Raw genomic sequence first — 26,428 nt, 5'->3', positions numbered from 1 at the left:
GGCGCTGCCCACAGGGAGCTACGCCCTCCCACATCAACCATTAAACAAGAGAAGACTCCATAGGCCTGCCTACAGGCCAATGACCACATTTTTCTTAAGGAAAATTCCTTCTTCGCAGACACATGGAGGTTCCGGCCAAGTTGGACAGAAACAACCAGCACACAACACGAGGGTCAACTTCTTCCTTTCCCACATTATCTCCCAAGCACAGTCTGTGGTTTTTAACGGCTTCTATTCAATTACTTACAAATTCATTTGGCTTCGTGGTGCTAAGAATACAACCCAGGGCCTTGTACACACTGAGTTACACCCTCAACCCTTCTATTATTGTGGCTGTTGTTTTTAAATTCGAGACACGGCCTCACCGAGTTACCCAGGCTGACTCTAAGCTCACTTTGCAGCCCAAGCACACCTTGAACTTGTGATTCTCCTGCCTCAGCCTCCCAAGTAGCTGGTATGAGTAAAATGCATTTTAAATGGTTATGTGACAGCTCATAGAATGCTAGGTGGGAAAAGAAAGAAAGAGGGGGACATGACTGTTGCTAAGGGGTTGAAAATTTTATTAGTTATGAGGGGGAATGCAGGCAGAGAGAGAGACAAACGGGAGAGTCTAGACTGGACCTTGTCGGCAGACTGAGCCAGCAGGCCATGAGATGAGAGGGGAAAGAGCGGAACACAGAGAAAGAAGGCCAGAAGAGAAACCAGGGACCAAGAGGGCTGGAGGCAAGACAGTGGCGGAGCCAAAATGACTGAGCCAAAGGAGATGGGGGAATGGCAGTCCAGCCTCTGGGCTGGAAAGTTCAGGGTAGGGGGTGGGGTATGCCAGCCAGAAGACTCTCTTAACAGGTAGGGACTCTGAGATGCTGGAAGAACCTGGCAGCCATCGTCAGCTTTGATACGTTAATAGGCTCCTCAGCCATTTGTCCCTGAGTTTGAGGCCTAACAACCCACCCCATAGATGACCAAGAAAAGAGCAGTATTTGCTTTGGGTAGAGGTGTCTGACCCCAATGCAGCTGGCTTTCTGGCTTGTTCAGCCAGAATCAGACTCCTCAGCTACAGTACGGATGCTGGAGAAGTGTCTGAGGAGACCCACGGACTCCAAAGCCTGCCTCCCTGGAACTTCAGGGCCCAGCTGAGAGTCTGGCTGCTTGGAAAGTGAGTCAGACTCCCAGGTCAGCTCAGCACCGTGACGAACTCATTTTCTTCAATGAGAAAGACAAACGCCAGGTTTACAGTAAACTGGCTGGGAAAAAGGACATCAAGGTCATCCACGGTCCTGGGAGGCCAGCTGGTCTGGGGTCAGTTTGCGAGCAATTTGTTCTGATGACAGAGTAAACAGCCCACAGACTGCAAGCAGGGATCCCCGTGGCCTGTGAGTTGGCCAGCAACGTAGACCTCCTGGAATCCTGTGCACTGAGGTCAAGGGAGGAAGGAAGAGCCAGAGTGGATGAAGCCATGTGGAGAGGCTTCCTCTGACAGGGAAGTTAATGTCTTCCTTACAAATATTTACAACGTCTAAATGACAGTTGTTTTTTTAATGTGCTTAACATTTGGATATATTGGGAAATTTCTTAACACCTGACCTAGTGATACTAGAGCTCTTGGGGAACTCTTGGGCCCTTTGGAATAATTGGAATGTTCTGCTGTGTAGCTGAAGGCATTTTGAGACACCACTTAGCAGTCTTACGTAAGATGAGGTGGGAAAACCACACTGAGAACACCACAGGTCGGCTTAGGTATGAGGGACCAGTAATGGTTACCGTGTTCCAGATACTCTGGAGGCTGAAGCAGGAGGATCCCCTGAGCCCTGGAGCCTGGGCAAGAGCAAAGCCCCCCAAAGAAAACGGAGGATTTCCAGCTCACTGTGAGGCAAGGGTGACATCTGGCACAGACTCTATAGTCATGCCCACGCTATTGTGCCAGTGGGAAAATTGTGAGAAAAAATGATTTTAAGTCTTCTCTGTGCATACAAAACAGTCCTATCTTTAAAACGTCCCAAGTAGTCGGAACGTTTATGGCGTGAAGCCCATCGATACAGTGGCTCACTAAATGCACACGAGCTCATGAGTGAGCAGACGAGTGTGCACACCTAAGGGTTTGAGTCGTGTCCTCCACAGATTCCAGTACCCAAGCCCTAAGGCCCAGATGCCTGGCTTAAGACTTGAGCCTTTACAAATAACAATAGTAATCATAACAATAGCAATAGGAGGCTTCGGAGCTCCGGTGAGGTCATAAGGGTGGAGCCCAATCCAGGGAGAACAGAAGAAATTCAGACTACAGAGAAATAACTATTCATAGGCCAGGAAGATGGGCCTGAAAGAGGCTTTCCTAAACCCTCAGAATGACCCAAAGGGAGGACATCCACACCCTGCCTGCACTTCTGACCTGTACAACAACAACAGCGTAAATTTTTGCTGCTCAGCCACTGAAGGTGGTACCCTACCAGCGTAGCTCCACCAATGGAATATACACGCACACACATGCTCATGCACTCACACACACACACACGTTTATGCACAGTTATTCATACAGCGCACACACACATTGCCCAGCTACAAAAAGAGCGCGGAGCTTAGGGAGAAAAAAAGAAAAAGAAAAAAACAAACGGTGGAAAAGTCATGGATCATCCTCAGAGGTGAAGTAAGACATGAAACGGGCTAGCCGGGTTTAGGTTTGCGAAGTATAAACTGAGATGACCCATTGATGACAGTAGACTCCCCAGACAGAAATATTCGGAAGTCCAGCAGATACCCACCCATGGCTGCTTGTCCTTGGGTAGCCTCAGCACAGGCTCCAGGCCTGGGGATGGGTACTCTGAATTTATAGTTTAAAAAGTGTATACTGCCACTTTAATTCTTCAAGTGTTAAAAACCCAATCTTGGGAGACACTTGCACTGGGAAGAAGGAAGCCATTTTGAGTCTTGGTCCTGTTTGACTGGTGTATTTGCTATTTTCTTTGAAAACAAGCTAAAGGAAAGGGGGTGCTTACTCTGCCTATAGTTGTAGGAGACAGCCCTTCACAGTGGGAAAGTCTGGGTGCATGAACAGAAGGCAGCTGTGCCCACAGTCCAAAGCAGAGAGCTGTGTTCAGTCTGCTTTCTCCTTGTCATTCCGTCTAGGACCCTAGCCCACACAGAGGGTAAGTTTTTACACACCTCAAACCCAATCTTACACACTTCCTCATGGATGTCCTGAGAGGTTTGGCTCCCAGGTGAGTCTAGATCAAGGTGACAGCCAGTGTTGAGAAGCCAAGTGTAAAATCTGAAGACCCAGCAGGTACATTTGAAGACAGCTGGTACCATTAAATCCTCATTACCCGGCAAGCATGTATTTGCCTAACAATGTGTGCCAGGTGGGTGTCACATTCCCTTAGACACCTTCTATCTTGTCTATCATTAGACCCCTCTAAAAAGAGGAACTCCCCAGCTCGTGGTGGCTACCACTCCCCAGAGTGGTTTATGTCCCCAGAGACAAAAAGCTAGTCAATAACAGAGCTTTCGCTAGAGTCTACAACCCAACCCATGGGACAGAGCTCTGCCTCCGCAGGCTACAGGAGGGGAGGAAGGCAGATGCAGGAAGTCGCAGCGCTACCAAGGAAGAAGCAAGAGGAACATCTTTAAAGCATGAGCAATAGCAGCAGCAAGCTGCCTTGGAACCCCAGGCCTGATGCTGTCCCTCCTCTCTGGGAGTCAATGTCTTCTGGTCTGTGTAATAAGGGAAACCTACCAAATTCATTCCACAATTCTGCAATATCAGCATAAACAGGGTGCAAAGGTGAGATCATTTGGTGATTTGGTGCAGACTGAAAGTTTGTGTGTGTGTGTGTGTGTGTGTGTGTGTGTGTGTGTGTGTGTAAGAGAGAGAGAGAGAGAGAGAGAGAGAGAGAGAGAGAGAGCGCAGGTACAGTGGCTGCAGCCTCTAACATGGGTTAGGGATACTTTTACCAAGAGAGAAGTTGAGTCCCTGGAAGAAAGATGAGCTTCATCTTAGACACACCCCTTGGCAGAACTTTATCACTTTGGTGGAAGGATTTTATTCTGCCCCCTGTAAACATTCTATTTACAATGGGCATGAGTCACCAGTGCCCCGCTGAAGACATTTTTATTTTTATATGTGCAGGCATACACGACTCCTGATAACAGTGGTTTTCTTTGGAATGGAGACCCAAGCAACCCTCTGTCTTCGCTCCTTCGCTTCACCTTTTGATTTTCACATGTGCGTATATTTATTATCGTCTGAAAAAAGGATGAAGTACATAAAGATTAAAACAGAGCCAGATGCTGTAGCACACATCTGGAATGCCAACACTTGGAAGGTGGAGAGGTGAAGGTCAGAAGAAGCTTTACAGTGAGTTTAAATTCCTGAATCTCATGCCTGCACCTCCCAAGTGCTGGCAATAGAGGCACGTGCTACACACCTGGCTTTATTTATCATTGTTTGGGTTTATGTCTGTGTGTGCGTGTGTGCACAAGCTTCTGTGTATCTGATACGTGTGCCAGAAAGTAGGGGGGAATGCCAAAGTGTGTCCTGTTCTAGCCCCTTCCACCATGTTTTCAGGTCTCTAGCTAAATGGCCAGCAAGCCTGGAGATTCTCTGGTCCCTGACAACCCCACCCCCCAGCACTGGGTTACAGGTCTGAGTAACCCAACTAACTACTTCAGGGATGCTGTGGATTTGAACTCAGGTCCTCATGCTTTGCACAACACATTTCTACCCCAATAAGCCATTCCTCTGTTCCCTGGATCGCCCTTGAGCCATTTCTCTTTTCCCTTGATTTCATGATTTACTCATCCAGCAGTGTGGCCTTGACTCAGGATGAACCAATGTTATCCCGGCTTAGTCTTCCGTGTCCAGTAAACTCTTGAACAACGCTGTCGTAGGCGCAGACTCTCCTCCCCTCTCCACAGCTGCATAACAATATAATCTCCCTTCTTCACAGAAGATAAGCAACTTGGGCTGCCGTAGACATTTCCCTTTCATGAGCTGCCCTTTTCCCAGAAAAGTTGAGCAATACTCTGAGTAACTAAATTCTTCCCTGGGAGTCAAATGTCACAGAATTTAATTTTATGAACTATGTCACGGACTGTCTTAGGAAAGCCCCATTGACAAGTTTCCCAAGATCTGAACGGCCAAATAAAGATTTGGGACCAAGATTTATTATTCCAAAGAAAAACCTTTAGCTGGTTCAATGGCACACACAAGTGATCCCAGCACCAGGGAGGCTGAGGTAAGAGGATCATGAATTCAAGGCCAGCTGAGGCTCCATAGTGAGATTCTGTCTCAAAATAAAATGGCTTTCCCACCTTCTCCATTCAAAAGCACTGGTCAATCAATCTAGTAACTTTCTCTGCCACCTAAAACACACACATACACACACATATACACACAGAGAGAGACCCCACTCAAGTTCATAGATTTGGAGTCAACTTTCTTGTTTTTTTGTGAAATATATCAAAGCTTTGTGTGAAGTTTCAAAAATAATATTTTGGGCTTCCTAAATCTAGTCTTCTGTGAGCAAAGGCTACATCCTTCTGTTAGTGTTATTATGTGTCTTTAATTATTACAGTATTTATTAATGCGATTAATGTTCAAAGTGAAGCCAGGAACTGAGACTGACTGACACTGCCCTTTGGCAATCCCAAACCCAGGGCCCAGTGTCAGTCGGTGCCTACGCCATTCAGTTCCTGGCCTTCAGCAGGGCCCGAAGGTCCAGGATCCTTAGGAGGACTCGGAGGGGAGCAAAGATGGGAAACAGATCAGACACTAGGTATTAGATGCGTTTAACCTTCTCCTCCCTTAGCGTTCACAATTCCTGCTCAGAATCCTCAAGTTTCCTCAAAGCTCCAAGCACAGGGAGCAAAGCCAGACTGCAGCCAGCAGACCTCAGGTCAAAGTCACTCTGACAGGAAAAAAATCTCCAGGCAAGTCCAGATGTCCACCTAACAGTGCTGTTCTGACAGGATGAAGCATATGCTCCTTGGGGGGGGGGGTGGATCCTCCTCTGCTAAATGGGCTTCAGACTGCGTGGTTTGGGGCTAGGGAGGTAGCTGGTCCTCAGTCGCTTAACAACCTGAGCTTGATCCCTAGAACTCAGGATGCAAGAAGAGGACCAACTCCTGACATCTGTGCTCTGACCTGAGTACTCACCATGGAATGAGTTCCCTCTCTCTCTCTCTCTCTCTCTCTCTCTCTCTCTCTCTCTCACACACACACACACACACACACACACACACACGAATATAAATTTCAGAAGAATGACAATTGAAAGCTGAATCATGTTTCCCCAAATCCATATCTAACTAGAATTCCAGATCATCACCTTATATGGAAACAGGGTCTCTGCAGATATAGCGTGCTACTATGAGGTCATATTGGATGAAGGTGGCTCTTATCACAAAGAGTCACCTTTGTAAGAGATGACATAGTGACACAAGAGGGGGGATCCATGGGAAAAACGGAGGCTGACTCCTGAGTCAGGCATCTACAAGCCAAGAGTATTCAGCCACAGCAGTCAATAGTTGGGAATGGGGGGGACGGACGGACGGATGGACAGATTCCCCTCAGAGCCACCAGGAGCACTGGCCAGGCTTCGTTTTCTCCTGGGCTAGCAGCACAACCCCCTGCAATGCTGGAAGTCACCGTGACTGTCGTGGTTTGTCAGAGCAGGAATGGGAAGTGAACGTGCTGACCTTATAAGGTCACCTCGAGGATGAGCTAAGGACTCATGACTAGGAAAGGCCAGGCCCTCACAATGAGGTCCTCAAGCATGAGTTGCCTCCTGATCTTCCCACAGTGCTTGAAAGCCAGAAAGAGCAAAGGAATACATGAGAAACAGGCCTTCTTCAGACGGCTACCACTGTAGGCCTCCCAAAGCCTAACTTCCTAACTGGAGCAGAAGCCTGCATGATACAGCTGAATGAAGAATCCAGTGTACAGTAGCTGGAGATAGGAGGTGGGGGTGGGGTCCCCTGCCAAACTGGAGAAGCAATGTAATAGCCCAGACTCCCCAGAGGTGTTAGCCCAAGGCTGGTGAGCGGGTGATCAGAACCTTTATTATCTGTGACACACCAGGTATCAGACGAGATATTCACACATAATCACATCAATTCCTTAAAACAAGCCTGTGAAGTCTGCATTTTTAAAAATGTACTTCATTTTTTTTTTGTTTGTTTATGGAAACAGGGTTTCTCTATGTAGGCCTGGTTGTCCTGGAACTTGATCTGTAGACCGGGCTAGTCTCAAACTCAGAAATCCACATGCCTCTGCCTCCTAAGTTCTGGGGTTAAAAGTGTGCACCATAACCACCCAGCTTAAAATGTATTATTTTATTTAAGATCACACTGTGGAGCCCTAGCTGGCCTGGAACTTTCTATGTCAGTGGTTTTCAACCTTCCTAATACCGCGACCCTTCAACACAGTTCATGTTGTGGTGACCTCCAACCATAAAATTACTTTGTCACTGCTTCATAACTGTAATTTGCTACTCTTATAAATCATAGTGTAAATATCTGATATGCAGAATATTTGATATGCGACCCTCTCCCAAGGATCTCAACCCACAGATTGAGAACCACTGCTCTATGCAAACCAGGCTGGCCTCAAACTCACAGACATGGCCTGTTTCTGCCTTGCAAATCCCAGGATTAAAGGTATATGCCACCATACCAGGCTGATATTCTTGTAACTACTTTATGGCTCAAGAAAGAGAGGTTCAGAGAGATGTATGTATGCATGTATGATGTATATATGTATGTATGTATCTTTCTTTCCTTCATTCTATCATCTATCTTTCAATCATCTATCATTGATCTATCTTTTTAGCATCTATCTATCATCTATCTATCTATCTATCTATCTATCTATCTATCATTTAGTTGTACTAGGAACTAAATCTAAGGCCTCGTGAATAATAGGCACGTATTTTAACACTGAACTGTACGCTCAAGCCCATTCTACTTTTTTATTTTTGAGACAAAGTGTCACTAAGTTGCCCAGGCTGGCCTTGAATTTATGACCTTCGACCATCTGAGTAGCCGGGATCACAGGCTTGTTCCACCCAGCCCAGTTAGGTTTAGAGAATTTTTTTGTCCAAAGGCTTTGGCTGAATGAATGGTGAAGCGGGAGGCAAAACAACCTGGCTCAGGGCCTTCAGCCGCTAACTCTTTTACATGTAAAAGTAGAAACTGGGGCAACCTGAACTTGAAGCTCATCTAACCAGCAGGACTGGCTACTGGATCCCGTTTCTCCTTCACCATCGACAGTCAGCCCGACATCGTTCTAGTTCCCTGGGAATGGCTTCAACAGAGCATAACTGGAAAAACACCAGAATGCTGGGCTGGGACCAAACAGGTACAAACTCTTCCCACGTGTTAGTCCCTAAAACAACACATTAGACCATCTCGTTACACAGCATGCACAGCTTGTCGGGTATTAGAAATTAGAAATATTGGGGGAGGGACAAAAAAATTAGAAATATTCTAACGAGATTTAATAAGGTAGGCAAATCCTATGTGGGAGTCCAGAAATCAACACAGATGAAATGTACACACTAAATGGTCCCTAGAATTAATACCACCACCCACCGTGTGTGTGTGTGTGTGTGTGTGTGTGTGTATGTGTGTGTATGTGGGGGGGGGCAGGGGTATTGGCATTACAGAATACAAATGGTACAGATAGGAATAATGGAACAGTTATTAGCCTAATGCCTGCACTGTGTGGGCAATCTGCTAGCCTTTGACAAGCACGGTCTTACATTCTAGCAGCTAGGTAAAGTATGCTAATCCCCAACTCACAGATAAAGACACTAAAGCTCAGAGCTCAAGTACTTTGCCCAAAGACACAAAGCAAGTTCGGGCAGAGCAGAGAGAACTAAGCCAAGCTCTGTCTGCTCTCCAGAGTCTGCTAGGGAGAGATGTACGTTGGCACCCCTCTGTCTGCTGCCCTGCAACACATGGTATGCCATGGCTTGGTAAGGAATAAACTGGAGGCAGGAGAAATGGGTTGAGAGCACTTGCTGCTCTTGCCCAGGACTGGGGTTCAGTTCTCAGCACCCATATGGGGGATCACAACTGTCTGAATCTGATACTGTGGACACTGGGCCTGTGCATGGTGCACACTCATACACACAGACAAAGTATTCATAAAAAGAAACCTTTAAACAAAAAGACTTTAGGGAGGCAAAGATGCCTGTGAGTTCAAGGCCAGCCTGGTCTCCATAGTGAATTTTGAGTTTTGAGACATTGGGAAACCTTGTCTCAAAAACAAAAACAAAGAATAAAGAACCAACTAGAAAGCCAACAAAATGGCACAGCAGGTAAAGGCACCTGGAGCCAAACTTGATGACCTCGGTTGCATCCCTAGGAACAGCAGAAGGAGAAAACTGAATCTCAGGCTGCAGCACAACCCTGCACACAAACAACAGGAGACCCTTTACCGAGCCTTAGCTACTGAGAAAAGTGCTCGGCCACCCAACCCTCAGGATGCCTGGCATTCTCAACGTCCCGGACACTCTAGGTGAGTTTCCTCCAGCTGAGCGCTTGGAATTCTCCAGATAGTGTAGGAGCCCCTCCCAAGAATGTCTGTTTGTCTTGTACACAGGTTCCAGTACAATAGCTACAGATCTTGGAACAGCCAGGCCATTCCGGATATGGACCTCTCCCCAAACAGACAGGACAGAGGTGGTGGGGGGTTGGGGGGGATCTAAGAGCAGGAAATTGCTGTAGCCAGGGTAGCGGGGGCTTGATGTCTTGGGAACACAACCTACAAACAGTTCAAGCTGTGAGATGCTGGGTAGCTGTAGGGACTGAAAATGTTTCTGCAGCTGAATGTGGCTTTGACGTTTAGACTTCCTGCCTTACACTGACTCAACTTGGGATTTTCTTTTTTCTTTTTTTTACTCGTGTGTGTGTGTGTGTGTGTGTGTGTGTGTGTTCTGCAGACCAAACCTAGAGCTTCTGAGCTACAACCATAGTCTTTTTGTTGTTGTTGTTTGAGACATGGTTTCTCTGCCTGTTCTGGGATTTGCTCTGTAGACCCAATAGGCCTCAAACTCACAGAGCTCCTCCTGCCTCTGCCTCCCAAGTGCTGTGATTAAAAGTGTGTGCCACCAGCGCCCGGCCCACAACCCATTTTATAATTCTCATTGGCAGACAGGGTCTTGCTAAATAACCCAGACCCTATAGCCCACATACGTCTGCAACTCACCATCTCCCCCTCATCCTCCCTCCCAAACAGCTGAGCTTACAAGCCAGCACCCTCTGTAAAAAGTAAATGAACGTTTTACTTTTCAGAGATGTGTGATGGGCCGACTTTGCATTCTGAATTCCCCACCTCAAACCCCATGGGACTCCGCTGTAACTGCCGCTTTCCTCCACTTGGGTGAGTTTTTTATATTCACCTGTGAGTGAGAACACGCAGTACGTGACACCACCTTCCTTCACCCGTAAAGGGACATTTAGGTTGGCTCTGGTCCTGCTGTTACGCATGCTGTTGCTGTGAACACTGAGGACAGACATCTCTTAAGCAGGCTCCTTCAGTACCTTAGCCGTGTGTCCAGAAATGGAACTTCTAGATCATATCGTATTGTTTTCTTTTTTTCTCTTTAAACGTAGACTCAAACCAAATCTAAATAAAACACCAGCCCCCCCCAAAAATTACGGCGCGGCCACCCCCTTTTACCACCTTTACTGAGTCGTCCTCTCTCTGGCCCCTCCCACTGCTGTGTGAGCCCCGCCCCTCTGCTCAGGAGGAGCAGTCAAACCCGCTTCCCTGTGTCAGAGCATCTGCTTCACCACAGCCCGCAGGTCTTTCTAGAGTCTGCCAGGTTAGGGCAGATGGTCCCCGTGGATAGAGTTATCCTCTGCAAATGTTTCCATCAGTCATAGTTGGGGCTGTCACTCTCGTCCACTGTCCTCTAGGGCTAAGGAGGCCTCTTCCAGACTTTGTGCTTCCTTGAAGGCTTGAAATCCCCCAGCCTGACCATAACCTTTGACCTCTGGAGGTTTCTGAAGTTCTGATGACATTCTGCAAGCTTTCAAACGGCAGGTCAATTACTCCAATTACCAGTTGGTATTTAAACGACCGTTTTTAAGGCCCCATCAAAGATACACTCCATGTTAGACTTCTCTCCTAGTACTCCACACTAAAGTCTGCATGACTATCGAGGGGAAAAAAAATCAGGTGGGGGTATAATTTTCATATACTTAAAACAAAAGCAAAACAAACAAACAAAAAAACTGGTGCAGAGCTGGAGAGATGGCCCAGTGGTTAAGTGCTCTGGCTGTTCTTAAAGGGGGCACGAGTTCAATTCCCAGCACCCACATGGCCGCTCACAACTGTCGGTAACTCCAGCTCCAGAGAATCTGACACCCTCACACAGACATGCATGCAAGCAAAACACCCATGCACATAAGATAAAAATAAATCATTTTAAAAATAAATAAATAAAACTGCGGTGCAATACAGTGCAACCTAGTTGCTATTGTAAGCACTTAAACTAGACCACCCAGTGATGTCAGGTGTATCCACATCATTGTGTAGTAGTCAGCACTGTCTCCAAAACACACACTCACCACTCAAAACCATGCGACACGATGGGTCATGGCTTCCGAAACCTCTGTGAGATTAATCGGGATGTAGAAGCCAGGCAATCTGGTTTATCTCATCACAGACATACGGGGAAAGACTGCCGGTAAAATGATTTGAATGCATTATTGCAGTGAAGTCCCAGCTCAACAAGGCACTTCCTAAACACCAGCATTTCACACCTGCCATGACTCCCAGGCTCCTAGGAGAAGAAGACAAACCACAACAAAAACCATTTTACTCATTTAACTTGCAGATCTTAAACACACATACACCTCATGTGCAATGTGTTTAACTAATAATAGTATTATTTTAAAATGCCATCATAAAATAGACAGCTTTCTTCTTACAGGAAAAATTTAAACCTAACAATTTAATAAAATTATAACTAATATTTTTAAGGGAAATTAAATGGCTGCTTATTTTTAAAGAAAACTTTGGTCTTTACGGCAGCCTCCAAGGGTTAAGAGCCTTTCTAAACCCACTTTTAAGCCAAGTCACTAGAATGTTTTCACGTCTTTGTTATCAGCCGGCTTGGATGGGGATTAAGTCCCTACAGAAGAATACGTCCCCAGATAATGTCAATCAGGGCTCACAATTTAGAGATAATTCCTTCCCTGAGAAGTCTATTTTCAGTTTACCCTAGCCTAGGGTTAATTGATGATTTACCTCCCATTAGGAAACCCCTACACTTCAAAACAGTGGGAGAGACACTGGGGGGGGGGGGGTGTCACTCACCCTGAGGGCTAATTGCTGGAGCTGAGTGTTTCCTATTCGAGACAGCAGGTCTCCTTTTAACAAACAAACCATTTACTTGAGGACCGGACTGGAGATCCAGTTCCTGGGGAGTTGGTGGGTGCGTGTGCACACAAGCGGTATCCAAGTGCTTGCACACACAGAGAGCAACAGAGTCTTTGTCCTCCAGACCTCTCAGATCATTCGCAGCCGGCACTCTTGCGCCCCACCCCCACCCCCCCTCCTTTCCCTAGCCCTATAAACTGCTGTTCCTGGGATAGGCATGGGTGAACTCAACACGCCAGCCATGTAGGAATTGCTCTGGCTCAGAAGGAACACTAAGCACCAGTTCCCACTCTATTCCCAACAGCATCCTCCTCTGTGCATACAGTTAGCAAGGGACTCTTCCCTTTGTCTCATTCCTTGCAGCCTTCCACAAGCCCCAGCAATAGTGACATCAGCCCTAAAGCAGTTAGAGAGAGGTTCAGTCCTTCCCACTGAGGCCAGCACCATTCTCCCACCCGCAAAGCTACTTTCCCCAGGATAAAAGCTCTCTCTGCATGTCTGGCCTCCCGCTCTGATCTCCCAGGCTATAGTCACAGATGGATGTCATCGGTAGGGATGAGGCTGTAACTTTACAGACACCCTGGATCATCCCAACAAGCTCTCCATCGCAGAAGACAAGGTGCTGGACCCGTTTTCCTCCTCCAAACCAGACTACCTCACGTTTGCCAGGAAGCTAACACTCGTCAGGGGTAAATTATACAGAGGCAACCACTTGATAATTGCTCAAACACTTAAAGCTGTTGGGTCATGTCATGGTGTCTATAATCATAAAGTGCAGAACAAGGCTTAGGTGGGGATTTGGGATTATGTGCCTGGATTGCTTGCTTGATCAACAAATGCTTTCTATAGTATATTTCATTCTAAAACGATTGTGAAAGGGTTGGAATATAGCTCAGTTGGTAGAGTGTTTGCCTTGTATATACAAAGGCCTGGGTTCTTGCCCCGGCACAGATTAACTATGCTTAGTGACTCAAGTCTGCAGGAAGAAACAGGACTTATGTCAGAAGTTTAAAGCCATCTTCAGGTACATAGTGAGTTTGACTGAGCCTGGGATACATTAGACCCTGTCGATAGATAGATAGATAGATAGGCAGGCAGATAGATAAATCTATGGAACAGCAACAAATAAAAAATGACTCTAAGACAGTGATGGAACCGGATAGTTGTGGCACACGCCTTTAATCCCAGTACTTGGGAGACAGAGACAGGCTGATCTCTGTGAGTTCGAGGCCAGCCTGGCTTACAGAGCTGAGCTAAGTTTCAGGATAGCTAGAGCTGTTACACAGAGAAACCCTGTTTTGAAAAACGTAAAACAAATAAAAAATAAGAACAGGTCTCACTTCTGGGGCTGTGGGACATACCTTTAATTCCAGCACTCGGGAAACAGAGGCAGGATGGATCTCTGTGTGTTGTAGGGCAGCTTGGTCTACATAGTGAGTTCTAGGACAGCCAGGACTACAAAATGAGACCCTGTTTCATAAACATAAAGAAGATAGGGTCTCATTAAGTTGCCTTAGCCTTGGCTGGTCTGAACTCACAGAGCTCCTCCCACATCTGCCTCCCCAGTTTTGGAGTTAAGGGTGTGTGCCACCATGTCCGGCCCTCATATGATGCTGGTGTTAGGATGCAGGCATTTGTACTGACCTGCCCTTAGGGTCCTAACAGGCTACATCCTCAGCTGCAGCCACTAAGAGCACCTCCTGTGCACATTCACTACTATGGCTTCCTTATAAAAGGTAGGCCTTGCCAGGCAGTGGTGCTGCATGCCTTTAATCCCAGCACTCGGGAGGCAGAGACAGGCAGATCTCTGTGAGTTCCGAGGCCAAACCTGGGCTACAAGAGCTAGTTCCAGGACAGGCTCCAAAGCCTGTCACAGAGAAACTCTGTCTCGAAAACCAAAACCAAAACCAAAAAAAGGTGGGCCTTGCCCACCTCCCGTCTCTTTCTTTCTCTCTCTCTCTGGCTGTTCTGTTCTTTTCTCTCTTTCTCTGCTTCTCTGCCTGTCTCTCTCTCTCTCCCCTATCCCCATGCCTCTCACCCCTGGCCTCTCTCTTCTCTTCTGCTGCTCCTGTTCCCAGAGGTCAGTCTCCCTTCTCTTCTTTCCCTTTGTACGTTCCCTTTCCCCTAAAACAAAACAAAACAAAAACAAACAAACAAAATCCCAACTCCACGCAAGGCATCTTTCTTTCTCGCGCCACCTTTTAAATTACAACAGTTAATATTAAAACCTGACCAGTACTTTGGGAAAAGATAGGGCTTCTGGCAAATGCCTATTGGCCTGAGTTCAATCCCTGGAACTCACATAGAAGTTGAAGGACAGAACCAACTCCACAAAGTCGTCCTCTGACCTCCACACATGTGCCACGGTACACGAGGCGGTGTCCCCTCCCCCCAACACCAATACACATATCTCACACAAGGATACAAACAAAGATAACGTTAAAAAGATATATAGCTTCCACTAAGTACCCTGAAGTTAATTCACATATTAAGTGAGGTCAACAAGGCAACCCAATTAGTGTTGTGGGTGGCAGAAGTTGCATGGCCAAGGTTGGCTCCAACTCTGTCTCCAGCCTCCACCTGCAACTGTCGTAATTACAGACATGCATGACCCTGCCTGAAAGCAACCCAATTTCGAGTAGTAATACAGCAAGCATTCTGCAGCTCTAATTGGATGCTGTGCCATGTTGCAGAGATGCCTCGGGCATGACTCTGCCACAAATCAGTTCTATGTGCTCTTTCCCCGTGTCATTAACCCAGTGGCTTTCTCTAAGCTAAAAGAAGATGTAGCATACTTAGGTATTTAAGCCTCTAATTTATTAGTCCCCAAGGTAGATTCTTCTAAAAACCAACCGGCTGCCAGGTATCCAGAGCTTGCCTGGATGTATAGTCTGGAAGCTATCAAACCCTGGCTCCATCTACCAGTTTCCCTTATAAAACAGCTCTGCTGGATGACATAGTATATAAGCTAAGAGGCAATGATGTCAAGATCATGAAAGAATTTCTCAGACTATAAAAGACAGACTCAATACAGTCTCAGACACACAAGACAAAGTTGAATTTCTGTGGTCCCAGAGAGAGTCAACGCTTTTGAAGACTGCAACGTCCATTGCCCTTACTGTCCACAGAGATACACCAAGAAGCAAGATTTAAGGGCAACACACATTTACCAGGTACACCTGTCTCCAATGAAGCAGGCTGGACGTGCATTCCGGCCAAGCAGAAGAGTTGGGTTTTGAAATTCATTCCATTCCACGTCTGTGAGCTTTGGCAGTTGGCTATCTTGATTCTGCCTTCTTGGGATTCCTAAGCTCGCTCGGCTCATCCCAAATATTTGGGTCTAAGGGGTTTCCAGGCCATTGGAGCTGATAAACCAAGGGCTTAGACCAACCATTGAAACCATCCTTCAGGGCTGGATAAGGAGAGGCCTCTGCGGGGCTAAATAAAGATCATTGTTAAGTCACCTGGATTGTTTTCAGCAGGAATGTTTACATAGAACTCAGCTGAGAGCTGCACTTAGGGACAGGGCGACTTGTGTGCTGTGGGACAAATCTGACAATACCAAGTCTGGAACAGTTTCAACTCAAATCTCAGTATGTTTGGCGGTAAATACCGAAAGCCCCAACAACAACAAAAACTAGACAGATTGTAATTTGAGATTTGTCTGGATTCAAAATATAATGACTTGCCCTTAAAAAAAAATCAGAGCTCTTTAAAGTTTCCTGGGCTGCATTTAGATTTTAGACAAGGAAGAGTTGAAATGTGTGGCCAGGTGACAAACTAGAATCTGGGAGGAATTCAGTAGGTGCCCCTGCTTTGGGGTGGCACGCAAACCTCACATGTCCTGGGGGTCACAACTGGGTGCCCTGGTTGGAGTGACAGTGGAGGCTGATGAGGTCACTAGAGTTCCCTTCTGGGTTATCCAAGGGGCAGGCAGCTTTCGTGTAAAAAGTCAGTTTCCCTTTACACACTTGCTGTCTCACTACAGGATGGCATCAGCCTTCATCCAGAAGCAGGAAGGTCCTCAATAGATGCTCATGGTCTTGCATTTCCTAGCCTCAAGAACCCAGTAGGAACAGGAATTTAGCACCTGCTTTGATCGCCCTAGACCCTGGAAGTACCCAATGCTGCCTTGGGCCTAATTTAAGAGATAGCGGTCCAAGGACTTTAAGACTGCAATTCCACACACCCATAAAACCACTGGAGGGCCGAGGGCTGCTGTACAGGTCTCTGCCACTGTGTAAAAAGGACAGCAGCAAGACCAGTCCATCATCCTGCCCTTTCAAGCCTTAGTGAGAGCTGAGGTCCAAGTTCCAGCCACTGGTAAATCAAATTTACCAAAGACCCAAGGTTGCGCCCGGATAATAGATCAGGCAGCTGATGCCTGTGAGCACAAAAAACCTGCGTTTGATCCCCAGAATTCACACACACACACACACACACACACACACCACAAACAGCTGGGCTTGGTGGTGTGGGATTATGACCCATTTCTGAGGAGGCTGAGGTAGGGAGTTCACTGGGATTTTCAGGACAGCCAGACTGTTCTACTTGTCAATCTCCAGGCAGTGAGAGACTCTGTTCAAACACAAAAATTAGTGACAGTAATGAGATTGTCCTCTGTGCCCTCTGGCCTCCATACAAACAGACAGACAGAGAGTCAGACAGAAACACACACACAAACAGAAGGCCTGAAGTTGTTTGCTAAATAACTCTACCACTCAGTTCTTAATACCTTTAAAAAGTATGTATTTTATTATAGCTGGGTTGTGGTGCAAACCTTTAATCCCAGCACTTGGGAGGCAGAGGCAGGTGGATCTTGAGTTCAAGGACAGCCTGGTCTACAGAGTGAGTTCCAGGACAGCCACTGCTACACAGGGAAACCCTGTCTCTTAAAATGAAAAAAAAAAAAAAATTTTTTTTTTATATGTATGGGTGTTTTGCCTGCAAGTATGTCTGGGTATCACATGCATGCCTGGTATCAACGGGAACCAGAAGAGGACATCAGATGCCCTAGCCAGGATTGTAGGTATAGATGGTTACGAGCCGCCATGTAGGTGCTGTGAACTGAACCCAGGTCCTCTAAGAAGAGTACTCAGTGCTCTTAGCCGCTGAGCCGTCTCCTCGGTCCCGCACCCCCGGTATTTTTCCAAATGAAGAGCATAAGACTAAAATATACCTCCATAGGGCTGGGTGTAGCATAGTCTAAAGTGCTTGCCTAGCTTGCACAAGGCCCCGAATCTGACCACCAATGCCCCTGTATACACACACAAATGTTCTATATGTAGTCTGTGTGTATATACACATACATATATACACAGGTGGGATTTAAATTATCCTCTCAGCCCACCCTCTCATCCCTTCTTCCCTCCCTCAGCAACCCTCCAGCCTTCTGCTTTCAGAACTCAATCACATGGCTCAGCAGGAGGAAGAGAAGGGAAGGGAGGAAACCAAATGCTATTTGCAACTGGCTTTGCCCCTCCTCACAAGGAATGGGCACGAGTTACAAGTCCTGTCCATCACAACTGTGCAGAACAACTAAGGTTCCTGTCCGTCCGAGCAGCCTGACAGCACACCAGCTTTAGATGGGAAGTCCTGAGGGCTTGTCCTATCCTACCATGTCTTATTCTTCAGCTCATATTTTCTGGGGACTTTTGAACCCACCGATGCACAACAAATGAGATTCCGTTATAGCGTGTGCTCCCACTGCAGCTCCCAGGGGCAGACCTGTTCCTTAGACATCAATGACGTAATGCCAGCCAGCTGCTAGGAGAAGGCCTGGTGTGCTGTCTAGGCACCTGGACAGAGGGAGACCTGCTCAAGTTCATCTTCGGGAAAGAAGGCTGATACCATATCACCTTACTGTTCCTTCCCTGGGCGCCCAAGATGCTCAGAAAAAACCATCTCGTTCATAGAAGCCTCGAAACTTGAGTAGATTTTCCTGACAGCAGTTTCGCTGCTCTGGGGGAAGCAGCTTTTCCCGTCTAAGGACCACATATCAGTGAAAGGAAATCCCAGAGCAAATCCTATGGCGGAGGCTGTGAGTGCAGAGGCCAAGGCTAAGGAGGGCTCCAGTACGGTGGACCCAGATGGAAAACATCAGCCTTGCGCTCCTTACAGCATTTGCTAATGCATCCATCATTTTCAGACTGGCACAGGCTTCTTCTTTACCATGGGAACAAAACTGGGCACGAGTCTTTGGTGGTGATGACAGGCAGCTGATTTTGAAGCCTGGTCTCTGGGTTGCAATAGGAAGCTGGGTTTTGGTTTTTTTTTTTTAATCATCAAAAATTAGGAAAATGATGTGCTAAAGCAAAGTCTCAGTGGTTACAAACATTGGCTGTTCTTTCAGGGGGCCTGGACTCACCCACGTGACAGACAGCTCACCACAGTCCCTAGGGGAATCTCCCGCCCTAGTCTGGAACCCAGGAATGACCCCTGTAAGTTGTCCTTTGACCTCCACATGTTTGATATGACACTTGTCCCACTCCTGCTGAATGAATAAATAAGTGTGTGGGGGGAGGGAATTTAAAAGTCATTTTTTTTATATTTATTTATTATGTATACAATATTCTGTCTGTGTGTATGTCTGCAGGCCAGAAGAGGGCACCAGACCTCATTCCAGATGGTTGTGAGCCACCATGTGGTTGCTGGGAATTGAACTCAGGACCTTTGGAAGAGCAAGCAATGCTCTTAACCACTGAGCCATCTCTCCAGCCCTTAAAAGTCATTTTTAAAAGAAAGTTAAAAATAATTTATATATAATAATACAATTTGCATATTAAATAACACCATAGTAGAGGATTTGGTATAGTTTTTTTTAGGAGAAAAAGGGGGGAATTATTTTAGGTTAGGATTTAGATTTTTTTTTTGTAACAAAAATCAGTATATTAGCCGGGCGATGGTGGCACACGCCTTTAATCCCAGCACTCGGGAGGCAGAGGCAGGCGGATCTCTGTGAGTTCGGGACCAGCCTGGTCTACAGAGCTAGTTCCAGGACAGGCTCCAAAGCCGCAGAGAAACCCTGTCTCGAAAAACCAAAAAAAAAAAAAATCAGTATATTAAAAAAGCACCTTCTTTATAGCGGAGTACGGTGGTGCATGCCATTAATCCTAGCACTCGGGAGGCAGAGGCAGGCAGATCTCTAGGAGTTCGAGGCCAGCCTGGTCTACAGAGTGAGTTCCAGGGAAGCCAGGACTACCCAGAGAAACCCTGTCTCAAATAATAATAATAATAATAATAATAATAATAATAATAATAATAGTAATGGGGCTAGAGAGATGGCTCCGTGGTTAAGAGCACTTCCAGAGGACCTAGGTCTAACACTCTCACACAGACAGACATGCAGGCAAAACACCAATGCACATAAAATAAAAATAAATTACTTTTAAAAAGTCCAAATAAAATAAAATAATAAATTAAAAATCTATAATTTTCTGCATGTGCATAGGCACGCATGCCGTGGAGTGTGTGTAGAGGTTAGAGGACATGTGTGGAGTTGGTTCTCCTCAGCTAATGCACCTTTTCTAACAGCATTGGGATACAATTCACGTGCCCTAAAACTCACCCTTTAAAAGCGTGTAACACATCGTTTTGTTTTTGGGGTTTTTTTGTAGATTCATAGATGTGGGTGGCTATTTATTACCACCGCTCAGTTTTTATTCAGTGAATGAATAATTAAAAAGTTTAAAAGTGCCCTCGCTTTGTGAGTCAGATTTCAGTCAGAACACAGCTTGGTTGGTTTGGTTTTCATTTTGTTTTTCGAGGCGGGGTTTCTCTGTGTAACAGCTCTGGCCATCCCGGAGCTCACTCTGTAGACCAGGCTGGCCTCAAACTCAGACATCCACCTGCCTCTGCATCCCGAGTGTTGGGATTAAAGGTATGTGCCACCACTGCCCAATTGTCAGAACTGTTTAAAGAAACTAATCCCGACCTCCAAACCACAACCACCAGCCAATCAGTGACACCAGGAATCTCATCCTGCTTCTCAGAAGAACCAAACAAGGTCTGGGACCAAGCTGCTCTTTAGTCAGTCTGAAAATTCTCCAGTTCTATTAAAAGAGGCTGACACAGTGTAGTTCCTTCTTGATTACATCATTCCTGCTGTGAATAAGAAGAAAATATCAATCACCTTTCTGTTCATGTTTATGATGAAACTGCTCTGTCCTGAACCAAAAAGTCTTTCCGCAAGTGAGTAGGAAGGTCCGCCCTTAAGGGTGGGAATGATCTGGCTGGGTCCCCAGCAGCTGACACACGGACTCTCAACAAACAACTGAAGTTACAAAACAAACAACAAAAACCACCACTGCCACGCACTAGCCATGGGCCAGCAAGCATCCATCCATCAAAGTCACTGCCAAATAGAAGAGAGATCTAGGTGGAACAGAACGCAGAGCTAAGTCCTACAGCTGAATCAGAGGCATCCTGGTGGGAAGGGAGACCCGGAGGCTGCTTCCACACACTCCTTACATCCAGTGGATGCCCGACAGACAACAGAAAACAGTGAAACTTGGCATGCCTGCCTTCACATTGCATCTGACCTCCTCTGTGCAGATTCCTGTTTAACTCTGCATACAGACACCTTAACCACCTGAAGGGTGTCTGGAAAAACTGGCCACGCCAAGAGATTTAATCCGCCTCACCTCTGTTGTCCCCCTTCAAAGCTAAAGGCACCTTAAGAGTAAGGTATTTATTCCAAGAACAGGAAGCCTTTACAACCGAGATTGCCTTCCAAATGGAAGCAATTAACCCTTGACAGGAATCAAGATTCAGGTGATTACATCCTGCCAGGAACTCGACTGCCCCCTCAGGTATTAGGGATTTTAGTAGAGTAACAGATTCTCTTTTTCTGTTTTTTGAGACAGGGTTTCTCTGAGTAGCCCTGGCCGTCCTGGAACTCAGCCTGGACTCGAACTCAGAGATCCGCCTGCCTCTGCCTCCTGAATGCTGGGATAAAAGGTGTGCACTGCTACTGCCTGGTTTGAGCACAGATTCTTAAAGTGTGGGTCACAACTCCATTTGAGGTCACATAACTGAACGTGGGGCATGAAGAATCCAGCAAACGTAAGTAACTTCCGAATGCGTGATGACCGGAAGTTAATACAAAATCAAAGGTTGGCGATGAAGCTGAGCTGCTTCTGGCAGTGCATGCCCTGTGGTGCGTCACACAACCTCACTGCAGCCGTGGGTCGGAACATAGAGCGTGTGCACTTTGCACTGCATGCCACACCATGTCATACAGCACAAATACCTGAAATGCCTCAATTCCAACCAGAGGCATGTGTATTGTGAGCTGCAGTGTTTTGCTGTGTGTACACACCAAGTTTTCTGCTCTTAAAAAACAGTGTTTTCATTACTGAAAACAGATTCTGATTGGTATCCCTACTGTCCTTCCTCAGCCTGGAAGAAGCAAAGTAGTGTAGTATCTCTTTGGGTTGTATTGCATTAGAATGTTTTTAGCGACTTGCTATCTAATATCTATCTATCTATCTATCTATCTATCTATCTATCTATCTATCTATCCATCCATCTATCCATCCATCCTCCTTATAACATCTACCTACCTACCAACCTACTTATCTATCATCTATCATCCATTCAAACTGAAGGAACAGGAGTTGAACCGAGGGCCTCCCACATACCAGATAAAAGCGCTACAACTTGGCTGCATTCCCACCAGATTGTTTGCTTTTAAAAATTGCTATTTAAGTTGGTCATGGTGGCAGGTGCCTAGAATCCAGTACTTGGTAACTGCAATAAGACTAATCATCAGTTTACCCTTGATTAAACAGCAGGTTCAAGGTCAACCTCATTTAAAAAACAAAACAAGCAAGCAAACAAATAAAAACTACATAAAAGTTTAAAATAAGAGGGCACACCCCATCTTGTAGACCCAGAATTGTGCAGCTCACTGCTTGATGACTGGAAGCCAAGCCCAGGGACACATACTGCTGAGGGCAGCAGAGGCTTGCTTCTTCAAAGGTGTGATTGAGCACTGAGAAGGTGAAGACCAGCCCCTTCAATGATGCACTGTCCCTGATCTGCTATGGTCTCTGTGTGAACTTGCCTCCAAAAGGCTTTTGTCCCATTGTTTATAGGCTCCGTCCTGTGATGGCCGACCCTCATTGTCAGTCTTAGGAGACTTCAAAAGTCTGCTAAGAGACACACTTCTGGGCGTACATTGGAAGGAGGGACGGACGAGCTGTGGTGAATGGAGGTAGCACCATCCTATAAACTAGGACCCCAGACTGGATCCAAAGGGAACGAAATAAGACAAGCAGAGAATACCAGCATTTGAGGCCCCTGCTTCCTGACCTCAGAGATGATGGAACTAAGCAGCAGCCCCCTGCTCCAGCCATGCCGTGCTGCCTTCATGAAGCGTATCCCTTCTTAAATGTTGACTAGCACGCAAGTCATCGTCCCTTAAACTTCTCTTGGCTCTTTTGTCACTGCAAAGAGAAAAAGTAAACAATCCAGTCCCTCCAGAGATGGGGCTCTGGGGAAGGACTTGGATAATGAAGGCTCTGTCTTCATCCATGGATCAAACCATCACTGACTGGCTCAAGGTCCGAATGGAGTGAGTGGAAAGTAGGCTCTAACTGGAGGAAGGACCTGGGGCGTGCTCAAGCCATCGTGACATTTGCCCCACCACAGGATCCTGCTCTCGTGATGTTCACATTCACCGCAGGCCCACAACAAAGGGACAGGCTGACCACAGACTGAAACCATCAGCCAAAACATGTCTTCTGTCCCCTTAAGTTGGGCATCTGTCACAGCGATGGATATGACTAACATGTAGACAAGAAGCAGCCTCCGCAAGGTAACTGCACTCTCGTGCTTCCGTACCGCTTCCTTCCAAGGCCTTCACAACCCCTGAGCGCAGGAGGCTGAACACAGAGTGTCAGCCAATTGCTCTACAACTGAGCTACACCCCTGGTCTCTCCTAAGCCTCTTAATAGTCATTCCTTTTTCCACCGCAAAGGCTGAACATTGTACACTGACCCAGAAAAAAAGAAAAATGTCTAGTGCCCCAAAATAGTACAAGATGTGGTGGGGGCAGGGAAAGAATTATAGCCATCCATTTTCAGGCGTTTTAAAAAAAAAAAAAAAAAAAAAAAGGTCATCTTCCCCACCTTCCCACTTTCTTTGTGTAACTCAGCGAGGACAAAAGGACAATTTTCATGCTTGACAGCAGGCCAGATGGGGTCTCCTTTCACAACTTTGGGCGTAAAGGAAATCTCTCAGGATTACAAAGAAACCCAGATGCAGGCTTGGGTTGCTGAAGGGAGAGCCAGCCCATCTCTGTTTCAAGACCTGGCACTACTGAAAATGCAAACAGGTCAAGTTCAAAAGAGGCCGCTCCTCGGGACTGCCCAGGCAGCCAGTGTCTTCTTGGGCTGCACTACTGGAAAGAAGAATCCCATCTTGGGCCATGCTATCAAGAACGGTCTCCTCACAGTGTCCCCTATTGACATGGTTTTCAGAGAGAGGTCTCCATGGGGATTTTCTTGGCTTTGGGGGCATTCTTCTGCTTTTAGGCCAAATCCCAGGCAAAAAGGAGCCACGGTCTTGCAATGACACTGCACACGAGATGCAAACAGGAAATAGAGCAGTAGCCAGATGACTTGAGATCGTACGTTCTCTGTCTCAAATTCGTTACTCTCTGATTTCATGTGCTTCATTTTTCCTTTTTCTTTTTCTCATTTTACCAACTAGACAAATGCCCACACGCTGGGAGAGGAAAATCAATGGTCAGTAGTGAGAATAAATATTCACACAAACCAGCAGACAAGTATCCTAAGGGATGTGGTCACACCAACAACATCAGCACACAAAACGTAAAATGGCATCCTAACTTAGACCGAAAGCACGAACTACACAAATCCTCTTCCCGGGAACACTATTCACAGCAGCCAAAAAAACCTAAAACAAAACCATGTCCACTAACTGGTTAGTGACTAGAAAGTTCAGTGGGGTCTATGCAAGCGATGGAATATTATTTGATTATAAAAGGGAGCAAAACCTTGACACATGCTACAACTTAGATGAATCTTGAAATCAGTATGATGTATGAAAATAATGAATATTTGTTTTCTTCTCTTTTTTTTGTCCCCTCCCCTCAGGCCAATCTGTGCTCAAGTAGATGTGAAAAGTGACATAGGATGTCTTCCTTGATCATTCTCCATCTTAGCTCAAGGTCTCTCAGCAAACCTGTAGCTCAGCCATTTGTCTAGACCGAGTGGGCAGCCAGCTCCAAGGACTCTCCTGTCTCCACCCCCACCCCAGTACTGAGATTACTGACACAGGCTCTGCCCTGCTTTTGTGGGTACTAGGGATCCAAACTCGGGTCTTGATGCCTTAGTTGCAAGCATTTTAGCAAGTGAATCATCTCCTCTCAGATGCCAGATCCCTTTGTCATAGATAAACACAGTACTAACTTTTCTCAAGTCCTATCAAGCCTAATAGAGTCCACGGTCACTTAACTTCTATTCTTCTCCACGACACTGACACATCTGGTGTTTGTCATTTGTGGTTATGCATCTGGTACCCACAAGCCTCTATTTCCCTAAGAGAATTATTCCTTAGACACTCTACCCCCTGCCCTGGTGCTGAGGAAGCCCACAACCTTCCTCTCCAGGAGGGAACATGTGACTCAACTCTGGCCAATCAAAACACTCATCTCTACCGCATCTCCCACCCTGGGCAAAGAGGTGCAGTAGAGCCAATCAGAGCCAGCGCAAGTCACTTGGAGACTCACACAGACTCGGAAGCACAGTTGAGAAGAGGCAAAGGGCCCAGTGCTGAAGTAGGTCACCTTGATGGCACAAGTAGAAGAGAATTCAAGAGACCAACAAAGGCTGGATACAGAAAAGGACAGCGGTGATGTCATGGGAACCCCCGAACCTTGCAGTACCTGAAGTCAGTCGCTGTGTCTTTCAGTGGTATGGGACGTAAGACCCTCCCCACATGCCCTACTTTTAAAACAAGGCTTGTGTCCCCCACTGGCCTGAAACTCTCTGTGCAGCTGAAACTAGCCTTAATTCTCCTGCCTCCGAGTGCTGGGAGTACAAGCCTATGCTACAAGGCACCTGGATAAATCCTGAATAAATTCCCCTTCTTAAGCCAGTTTGAGTTATCAAGTCCACCGTCCTTGCTTTTTTTTTTCCTTTCTTTCTTTTTTTCTTTGGCTTTTTGAGAAATGGTTTCCTGTGTGTAGCTCTGGCTATCCCAGAACTCGCTCTTTAGAGCAGGCTGGCCCTGGAACTCAGAGAAATCCGCCTGCCTCTGCCTCCTGAGTGCTGGGATTAAAAATGTGTGCCACCCCCGCCCAGCTTATTTCAGAGCTTTTACCATCAGACCTTGCGTTGGAAGTTCACATTTAAGCTTTGAGGAAAAATTACTAAACATTTCTTCAGGTTTTAAAAATATATATTGCATACACCGTATCACTTAAATTCATGAGTTAAAACAGAAACAAACATGCCATTTCCTCACGTATAATAACTCTCCGAGGAGGAGTTCAACAAATCATGTGTTGCTTCCAACGTCTCAAACAACGTGGGAGCCGCCGAGCAATGAATGGCTTGTCTTGGGGGGGGGGGGGGGGAGCTCGTGTGCTCATGCTCCCTTCACTTCCTTACACGACTACTTCTACACAGGCAGGTTAGAGTCCTGACTCTCTGACCCAGGCTGAGATACACAGATGTGAAAATGACCCCCAAACCTCCGTAAGTCAGAGTACCTGGCCAGAGGGTCTGCAAACGGACGTGGGGAATTGTTTTCAGGCAATGAGAAAGAAGGCATCCTTTGCGATTAAGCGCGCCTGCCTTCATGGCCAGGCTATATAACTGGAACAGATTTCACAGCGCAACACACACCCTATAAGTCTGGCTTTCCCAGCAATGCACCCGAGATCACTGCACCCTGGCTTAGAAACCATCACACACTAAATCATCTGCTAGAAAACCCCAGGAGCAGCCACCTTGAAAAGAAAGTGCTGTGCAGGGAAAGGAGGAAGGGGCAGTAAGCAGGGAGGACAAAACA

The 26,428-nt window shown here is 46.5% G+C and overlaps 1 protein-coding gene across 4 annotated transcripts in view; it reads right to left on the bottom strand.

Annotated features, from left to right (window-relative positions):
- The window catches only part of Palm2akap2 (PALM2 and AKAP2 fusion), a 414,772-nt gene that overhangs the window by 43,903 nt on the left and 344,441 nt on the right, over positions 1–26,428 (bottom strand). The window lies entirely within an intron of this gene.

Source organism: Microtus oregoni, unplaced genomic scaffold, assembly GCF_018167655.1.
Source record: "Microtus oregoni isolate MIOR12 unplaced genomic scaffold, Mior012 000008F_ref0000371, whole genome shotgun sequence".
Taxonomy (NCBI): Eukaryota; Metazoa; Chordata; class Mammalia; order Rodentia; family Cricetidae; genus Microtus; species Microtus oregoni.
Note: the sequence above shows the minus strand (reverse complement) of the source record. Positions and strands in the feature narration are given on the sequence as shown.